Raw genomic sequence first — 9,262 nt, forward strand, 5'->3', positions numbered from 1 at the left:
CTCAGCCTCCTGAGTAGCTGGGATTATAGGCACGTGCAACCATGCCCAGTTAATTTTTTTTTTTTTTTTGTATTTTTAGTAGAGACGGGGTTTCACCATGTTGACAGGATGGTCTCGATCTCTTGACCTCGTGATCCACCCACCTCGGCCTCCCAAAGTGCTGGGATTACAGGCTTGAGCCACCGCGCCTGGCCGTATTTTAATTTTTTACAATGCTTTGATGAATCATAACTTTCCCTTTTGATGTTCCCTTTAAATGTTCAGTCCTTCTCTTGTGTAATTTGGTACAAGTTCCCTTGGAAGCTTGGTTAGAAGACAGTAAAAAGCCACCATGCTGTGTCACAAGCAAACTGTTCTTTCATCCCTGATCATAACCATTATCACTAAGCCAAGCCTGGGCACCTTGACATTCTCCCACTTAAAAGCATCCTCCCTGATTAAGAACTGGTTTCAGAAGTGAAAGCATAGACCTGTTCCTATTTTCTGTACTAAAAACTGCTTAGTCCTAGGACTGGGCATTAACTCCAACTTGTCACTGACTCTTCTAGAAGGCCTAGAAGGCCTCAGGCAGATATAACCAATCTGAATAACAGGAGGTATGCAAATTAGCCTCCTCTGTATCATCCCATGGCTATATATATCTCATCTTAAGCTATAGTTAAATCAATTGGAGGATCTTATTTTTCAATGATCAATTTCAAATTTCTCCCTTTCTTTGGCTCCTGTGATTGGCCTATAGTCTTTCCTGGCAACTCTTACCCCAAAAATGAATTATCAGAGAACGCTGCTTATATCTTTATCATCTACAGCGATTATTTTCCAGCCTGGGCAACATGGTAAAACCCCATTGCTATGAAAAAAAAAATACAAAAATTAGCTGGGCATGTTGGTTTGGGCCTGTATTCCCAGCTACTTGTGAGGCTGAGGTGGGAGGATTGCTTGTGTCCTAGAGGGGGAGGTTGCAGTGAGATGTCTTTACTGTACTCCAGACTGGGTGATGAGACCCTGTCTCAAACAAAACAAAAAAAAAACAACTTTTTTTTTCTTCTGCTAGTAATCCTAGAAGTGGATTCTGCCCAAAAGCAGGAACTTGGGTATAAGTGACAAGAGATTTGGGTACAAATCATTTATTTGTATGACGTTCTCAGGAAGCCAGAGTGAAAGAGAGTGGAGAATGAGACAGGTAACGAGGGAAAGATAAGAAAAGCAGAATTTTAAGTGGGTTACAACTGTGGGTGAGTGAGGCTCAGTCCCACAGGGATCTGCTAAGGAACCATGTAGAGTATTTCTTAGAATTGGCCTTTGAAGCATGGGAAACCAGGGGCATTTATTCACCAACACTTGTCCTCATTGGTTCAGAGTCCCCAACCCTGGGATGTAAATTACACACACATACAGAGCAGTCAAGTAACTTCAGGGAAGCCATCACTGTGCACCATTCCCGTCTACTGCAACTGCGGCCCAAGTCAGAGGTTGCCAAAGAAATGTGATGTGGGGCACAAACAGTGTTTCTACAACACCTCTTGACACCTCTCTGTCCCCCTTTAGATGATATATACTTCTGTGGCACACAACACAGCTGAATCATTTTTATATCCTTGATATCTAGCACAGCATCTGATGAAAGGTGGAAACTGAATGACTGCATGGATGGATGGATAGAAGGATGGAATTAAAACTAAATAAATTTGGGAGGGCATGGTAACTCATGCTAGTAATCCCAACACTTTGGGAGGCCTAGATGGGCAGATCCTAGATGGGCAGGTCAGGAGTTCGAGACCAGCCTGGCCAACATGCTGAAACCCCATCTCTACTGATAAAATTAAAAAAGTAACTGGGCATGGTGGCATATACCTGTAATCCCAGCTACTCGGGAGGCTGCGGTACAAGAATCACTTGAACTCCAGAGGCAGAGGTTGCAGTGAGCCGAGATTGCACCACTGCACTCTAGCCTAGCAGACAGAGTGAGACTCCATCTACATTTAAAAAAAAATTAAAAATAATAAATAAATAAAACTAAATAAATTTTTTTCACATCAGGTTTGCGTTTTTTTCTAAACTGTTTTTATGACTTGCTCTGTTAACATAGTTTTTATCATATGTTCTAAATTTTTGTCATAATCCTATATTTTATCATAGTACATAAAAGTTTCTTAAAAGATTTCTTAAGAAAAATTAAAATTGTGCATACAAAGATAAAATTACAAAAGAACTTGTTTTCCCTTTACTTACTTTGTGACTGCCTTTTCACCATAAAGGACACCAGAAGATCAGAGATTATAAAATAAGAGCAGAAAACACTTATTTTGTTGAGCAAGGTTCTGAAGAAATTAATCATGTTTTCACAATTTCCTGATTAAATTGTAATTTGGTACACAAATGAATTTGAAAAATAAACTCAATGGAGATTTAATGATATGAAATTTTAAAAATTAATGTTAACACAAAAATAATCAAGTTCAGTAATTTCCAAATAAATGGAGTGAGAGTTCCCAGAACATTAACTCAAGCTGAGAAGTTGAGAAGTGAGATAAATCTAAATATGTCAAGGTAACCTGTAGATAGCCTCACCAGAGCACAACTTTTAGAGGGTCAATGACCAGAAGAGGGACAGTGAGAGATGTTGTCAGCTAGCCTCTGAGGAAGCCACTGGGGAACTCTAGCTCTAGCCCTGAAGCCACTGGGGAACAAAACTCATCCCTCATTCCAGGGTAGCCAGTGTGCCTGAAAGGGAAAACGTTCAGCCCTAGAGGAGAGGATGGAGAGCCAGACTTGGTCTGTGGACAGAGGCTGAGATCTGAGAGGGAGGACAGTTCTGAATGCACAGTGATGATTGTTATTCGAGTCCAGCAGTACCAAATATTAAACACGTTTAATAAAGATATCTTCCTAACAGGCTTTGTGTGGGCAACAAGGCCATTCTATTTCTTGCTTGGGTGCGAGCGGGCCGAATCCGAGAAAGGACAGGCAAAGGGGGTAAGGATAGGAATCGGTTTTATAGGTTGGGGTAATTTTTTTTTCTTTTTGGGGGGCGAGGGTGTTGCAGAGTAAGATCAGTAACAGTGGTGGGGGGGTAGGGTCAAGGAGTGTACATTATCACAAGTTCAGTTACAATGTCGGGTGGGGTAAGGTGGAAGGCTAGTTAAGATGGTAGGGTGGGGTGAGAGGTATTCACATTATCATAAGAACAGTTAAGATGGCAGGGTGGGGTGAGAGGCTTGTCAGGGGAACCTGGGTGATTAGGGACAATGGCTAATGGGTGGGGGGGTGCAGGATCAGCCGAGGCAGGCAGGACTTCAGACTTTCTGGGTCCAGGCTTGCACATGGAGACATGACAATAATGCAGCACTCAGGTTGCCTTCCTGACCACCTCTCAGAAACTCGAGCCAAATTCCTAGGGAGAGAAAAGCCCTAATAGAGAGGAAGCTGAATAAAGAACTGTCATCACTAGAAGCATGTGAGGAACTGAGAAGAAATAGCTTTCCCCATGTGGGGAAAGAAATGTCTCACTTCAGAATAACTGCCAATATTGGGAGACCGGAGAGAAGGGGTTAGGCTGAGCAGCAACAGGAGCAACATCAAGCACTTTGAGGTGGAGGAAGAGGGTGGTCAAGAAGGATTCGACAGAGAAAAGAAGTAACATCAAGAGGAGAAGGTGGAGGCGTACAGGCCACCAGCTAGGAGGCAAAGCTCAGATTAAAATTACACGCCTGTAATTCCAGCACTTTGGGAGGCTGAAGCGGATGGTTTACCTGAGGTCAGGCGTTTGAGACCAGCCTGGCCGAAATAGTGAAACCCTATCTATACTAAAAATACGACAATTAGCCAAGTACGGCAGGCGCCTGTAATCCTACAACTCAGGAGAATTGAGGCAGGAGAATTGCTTGAACCTGGGAGGCGGAGGTTGCCGTGAGCCAAGATTTGCACGCCAGTCTGGGTGACAAGAGCAAAACTCCATCTCAAAAATAAAAACAAAAATAAAATAGCACAGTAGAGTGACTATCATTAATAATAATTTATTGTAGATTTCAAAATAACTTTGTACTGTTCCCAGCACAAAGAAATGATGAATATTTAAGGTGATGCATAGATGGGTACTCTAGTTATCCTGATTTGATCATTACACAGTGTATGTATGTATCAAAATATCACATGTACTCCATAACTATGTACAATCATTATATATCAATTTTTTTTTTTGGAGACAGAGTCTCACTGTGTTGCCCAGGCTGGAGTGCAGTGGCATGATCTCGACTTACTGCTACCTCTACCTCCCAGGTTCAAGTGATTCTTGTGCCTCAGCCTCCTGAGTAGTTGGGATTACAGGCACACACCACCACACCTGGCTAATTTTTTGTATTTTTAGTAGAGATGGGGTTCTATCATGCTGCCCAGGCTGGTCTCAAACTCCCGACCTCAGGTGATCCACCTGCCTTGGCCTCCCAAACTGCTGGGATTACAGGCGTGCACCACTGTGATATTGTGTCAGAATTGCTAGCCTTTGCTTACCGGTAATAACTAAAATAAGCAGCCCAGGATAACTAAGATCTGTGTGTAAACAAATGCTTATCTTGACTTCTGTAAACCACTGAAGTAACAAACAGAATGACAAAAGTCCCCTGGCCCTTGGAATGTCCGGAGACCCCCACCCTCCTCTCCACCCAGGAGGTGAATGACAGAATCCCCTGGCCCTTGGAATGTCTGAAACCTTTTCATCCCCATCCCCGCTCCTCACCCCCACTCCCAAGGTGGTTTTTCGGGTGTAAAAAGTCTTGGCACCCTCCTTTCAACGCCACAGGTTGGAGAGACGTGAGTTCTCTGTGGTCGCCGACATAATAAATGACCCTGCAGTCTGGCATACTTTTGTCTTGGTGCTAACTTTCTACGCTCGATCCAGTACAACACCACCATGACTGTCTAATTTTTTGTATTTTTAGTAGAGATGGGATTTCACCATGTTGCCCAGGCTGGTCTCCCACTCCGAGGCCCAGGCAACCACTGGCCTCGGCCTCCCAGAGGGTGTATCAACTTTTTTAAACGTGAAAAAGAAGGAAAAAAACATACTTCCTACTTTCTGGGTAGCAGACTTATAAAGGGCATCCTCTAATTTTCTAACCATGTGACTGCCCACCACAAGCCACATCATACTGACTAGGACAAGTTTCACTGACCCTAGACAACTTCTTTCACAAATGCAATGTTTCTGGAAAGCTGGTTTTATTAAACATACATGTGAGGCTGGGTACAGTGGCTCACGCCTGTAATCCCAACACTTTGGGAGGTGGAGGCGGGTGGATCACGAGGTCAAGAGATCGAGACCATAGTGAAACCCCATCTCTACTAAAAAGTACAAAAATTAGCTGGGTATGGTGGCATGCACCTGTGGTCCCAGCTACTCGGGAGGCTGAGGTAGGAGAATTGCTTGAAATCGGGAGGCGGAGGTTGCAGTGAGCTGAGATTGCGCCACTGCACTCCAGCTTGGTGCCTGGCAACAGAGCAAGACTCTGTCTCAAAAAAAAAAAAAAAAAAAATACATGTGAGACTATTAGTTAAGTTTCTCCAGAGAGACAGATCCAAAAGGAATATAGATAGATATATAGGTGAGAAAGGGTTTATTACAAGAATTGGCTCACACAATTATGGTGGCTTAGACATCTCACAGTAGTCCATCTGCAAGCTGGAGAACCAGAGAAACCAGTAGCGTGGCTCAGTCCAAATCAGAAGGCCTGAAAACTGAGAAACTGAAGGAATAACTCTCAGTCCAAGGCCAAAGGCCCAAAAGCCCTGGGAAGCCACTGGTGCAAGTCCCGGCGTCCAAAACCTGAGGAACATAGAGTTCTGATGTCCAAGGGCAGGGGAAGGGTATTGCCACACCACAAGAGAGAAAGAGAAAGAATGAGAGAATTTGCCTTTCACTTTTTAGTTCCATCTGGGCCCCTAGCCCATATTAAGGGTGAATCCTCCCCGCTCAGTTCACCAACTCACATGCCAATCTCTTACCAAAAAAATCCCCACAGACATACCCAGAAACAATGCTTCAACAGCCATCTAAGCATCCCTCAATCCAGTCAAGGTGACATTTAAAATTAACCATCACAGAGATGTAGTATTAGATATTTCTTACTATTTGTCAAGATAAAGAAAACTATAAATAAGAAAACTTATTTGACTTGATAATTAAATTTCATTTATATGTAAATGCATGTGTTTTGTCATACAAGCAACTGACATCTGTTAGAGGACAGGTTCTGGACTACCTTATCGGCTTGCAGAAATTTGAAAAAAAGATTTTGGAATGACGCCTGATGTATTATCCCAACAAAAAACAAAAAAAAAATTTTCAGAAAAACAGGAAACTGAAGTCAAATGGTTAAATCAATAATGCAAAATTTATGCATGAACTATCACACAACTATTTAAATGATATTTAAAAAGAATCTGTAATAACATGAGAAAACAAATATGATAATGAATGGAAAAAGGTACAATAAAGAGTAGAGATAAGAGATACAGCTTCATTTTTAAAAGCTAAAATTAAAAGATACCCCCCTTCTGTGTGATCACGCTGAGTCAGCGACTGGGCCTAGAATCGGCCACAGTCCCTCAGTTTCACCCACCACCTCCCGACCACAGACCCCCGCAAAGTGAATGAGTGAGCTTTGGGCCTTTGTGAAAATGTGTAAGCAAGATCAGAGTGTTTCTGCACGCAGAGGAAATGTGCTTCCTGAGGGAGTGGGTGGAGAGCCTGACGGGTAAAGTACCACCTGCTACTGAGAAAGCTAAATCAGAAGAAAATACCAAGGAAGAAAAACCTGATAATAAGAAGGTGGAGGAAGGCTTAAAGGCAGGTGAACCATCAAGTGAGGAAAGTGATCTAGAAATTGATCATGAAGGCGTGATTGAACCAGACACTGATGCCCCTCAAGAAACGGGAGATGAGAATGCAGAGATAACAGAGGAGATGATGGATCAGGCAAATGATAAGAAAGTGGCTGCTACTGAAGCCCTAAATGATGGTGAACTGCAGAAAGCCACGGACTGACTTATTCACAGATACCATCAAGCTGAATCCTCGCTTGGCCATTTTGTATGCCAAGAGGGCCAGTGTCTTTCTTCATCAAATTACAGAAGCCAAATGCTGAGCCAAATGCTGCCATTCGAGACTGTGACAGAGCCATTGAAACAAATCCTGATTCCGCTCAGCCTTACAAGTGGCTAGGGAAAGCACACAGACTTCTAGGCCACTGGGAGGAAGCAGCCCATGACCTTGCCCTTGCCTGTAACTTGGATTATGATGAAGATGCTAGGGCAATACTGAAAGAAGTTCAACCTAGGGCATAGAAAATTGCAGAACATCAGAGAAAATACGAGCAAAAACGTGAAGAGCAAGAGATCAAAGAAAGAATAGAGTTAAGAAGTCTCGAGAAGAGCATGAGTGAGCCCAGAGGGAGGAAGAAGCCAGACAACAGTCAGGAGCTCAGGCTCTTTTCCAGGTGCTTTCCTGGGGGGATGCCTGGCAATTTTCCCAGGGGGAATACCTGGAATGGAAGAAGGCATGTCTGGAATGGCTGGAATGTCTGGACTCAATGAAATTCTTAATGATCCAGAGTTTCTGGAAGCCATGCAGGATCCAGAAGTTATGGTGGCCTTCCAGGATATGGCTCAGAACCCAGCAAATATGTCAAAATACCAGAGCAACCCAAAGGTTATGAATCTTATCAGTAAATCGTCAGCAAATTTGGAGGTCAAGTGTAATGGCCTTCTGATAAATAAAGCCCTTGCTGAAGGAAAAGCAACCTAGATCACCTTATGGATGTCACAGTAATACAAACCAGTGTACCTCTGACCTTCTCATCAAGAGAGCTGGGGTGCTTTGAAGATAATCCCTACTCCTCTCCCCCAAATGCAGCTGAAGCATTTTATAGTGGTTTGCCATTAGGGTATTCATCCAGATAATGTTTTCCTACTAGGAATTACGAACTTTAAACACTTTTTAAACCTTAAAAATATTTAAAACAAATTAAAAAAAAATTAAAAGATAGATGAAACAATTGGGTTTTTTTTTTTTTTTTTTGCTTTTTGCTTTAATTTCCATTTATTTACTAACCATTCATTACTTTTACAACTAAAAAATAAGTTTAGGAGAAAGAATATGGCTTAGTTTTGACTTAAATGGTATGTAAAGAAGTCAAAATGTTCATGGGGCTTAGAGTTGAAAAACTTTGCTTTATGGATCTAGAATAAACTGTTTTGACTGGAATAATTCTGTGCCTTGGCTTGTAAATCACCTCTTTTCTCCCATGTGGTCTGAAACAGATATAAGAAAGATTGGAGAACTGTGTGCCTGGCAATTGCTTTGCTGAAAGGAAGCCCTCAGCAAAAGTTTATTGATGGAATGCTAAACCCATTACTACTGGCTCTTTCCCCAAAATAAAACAAAACAAACAAAATTAGAGGTTTAAATCCAGCCCTACCAAGGAGAGTCTCTAAATATCATCCATGTTCTTACCAGCATTATTTGCTCATGAATGTCATAGGACTAAGCATTGACAGTGGCATTAATTATATTAAATCTGTGATTAATCTATTTTTGATCAACAGGTACAAAATGCTTCTGGAAGGTAATCTATGTCAGAATTAATAAGATTGTCTTTGAAAGACAAACCAAGTGATTTAGAGTGGGGGCTTTGTGTCACAAGGCATCAGTTGACCTAGAGACTGAGTTCAATCAATCAATCAATCAGGCCTACAGAATGAAGCTCCAATTAAAAGCTGTGGACACCAAAGCTCAGCTGATTTTCCTGGTTGGTAATACTCCACACATATTGTCACACATCAATGCCAGGAGGTCAATGGTAGAGGATTATAAAAGCTTCATATCTGGAACCTTCCCAGGCTGTGTCCTTTTTTGTCTCTTCCTTTGGCTAATTTTCATTTGCATTATTTCCCTGAGATAAACTGTAACCATAAGTGTAATAGCTTTCAATGACTTCTATGAATCCTTCTAGCAAATTATCAGATCCGACGGTGGTTTTGGAACCTCCTGAACTTTCAGTGAGTGTTGGAAGTGGGAGCACTCTTGGGGACTGTGCCCTTAAACTTTGTAGTTTGACTAACTCCAGGAATGTAGATAATTTGGATTTGACCAAATTTGGCCCTCAGGCCATAGTTTGCCAACCCTGTTCTAGCTCATCAAAATAGCTATACAGTATCAAAGTACATAAAATTTGTTATGACTCATGTAAAATTCATAACTGTGTAG

General features: G+C 42.0%; 1 pseudogene across 1 annotated transcript; it reads left to right on the forward strand.

Moving 5' to 3' along the window:
• Window positions 1-6,648: 6,648 nt before the first annotated feature.
• Window positions 6,649-8,020, forward strand: LOC116562374 (annotated as a pseudogene). Its single transcript, XR_004273922.1, has one exon. The product of XR_004273922.1 is annotated as a hsc70-interacting protein-like (transcript).
• The last annotated feature ends 1,242 nt before the right edge of the window (window positions 8,021-9,262 follow it).

The sequence above is a fragment of the Sapajus apella genome, unplaced genomic scaffold, assembly GCF_009761245.1.
Source record: "Sapajus apella isolate SASKATOON/1434 unplaced genomic scaffold, GSC_monkey_1.0 scaffold1, whole genome shotgun sequence".
NCBI classification, from domain to species: Eukaryota; Metazoa; Chordata; class Mammalia; order Primates; family Cebidae; genus Sapajus; species Sapajus apella.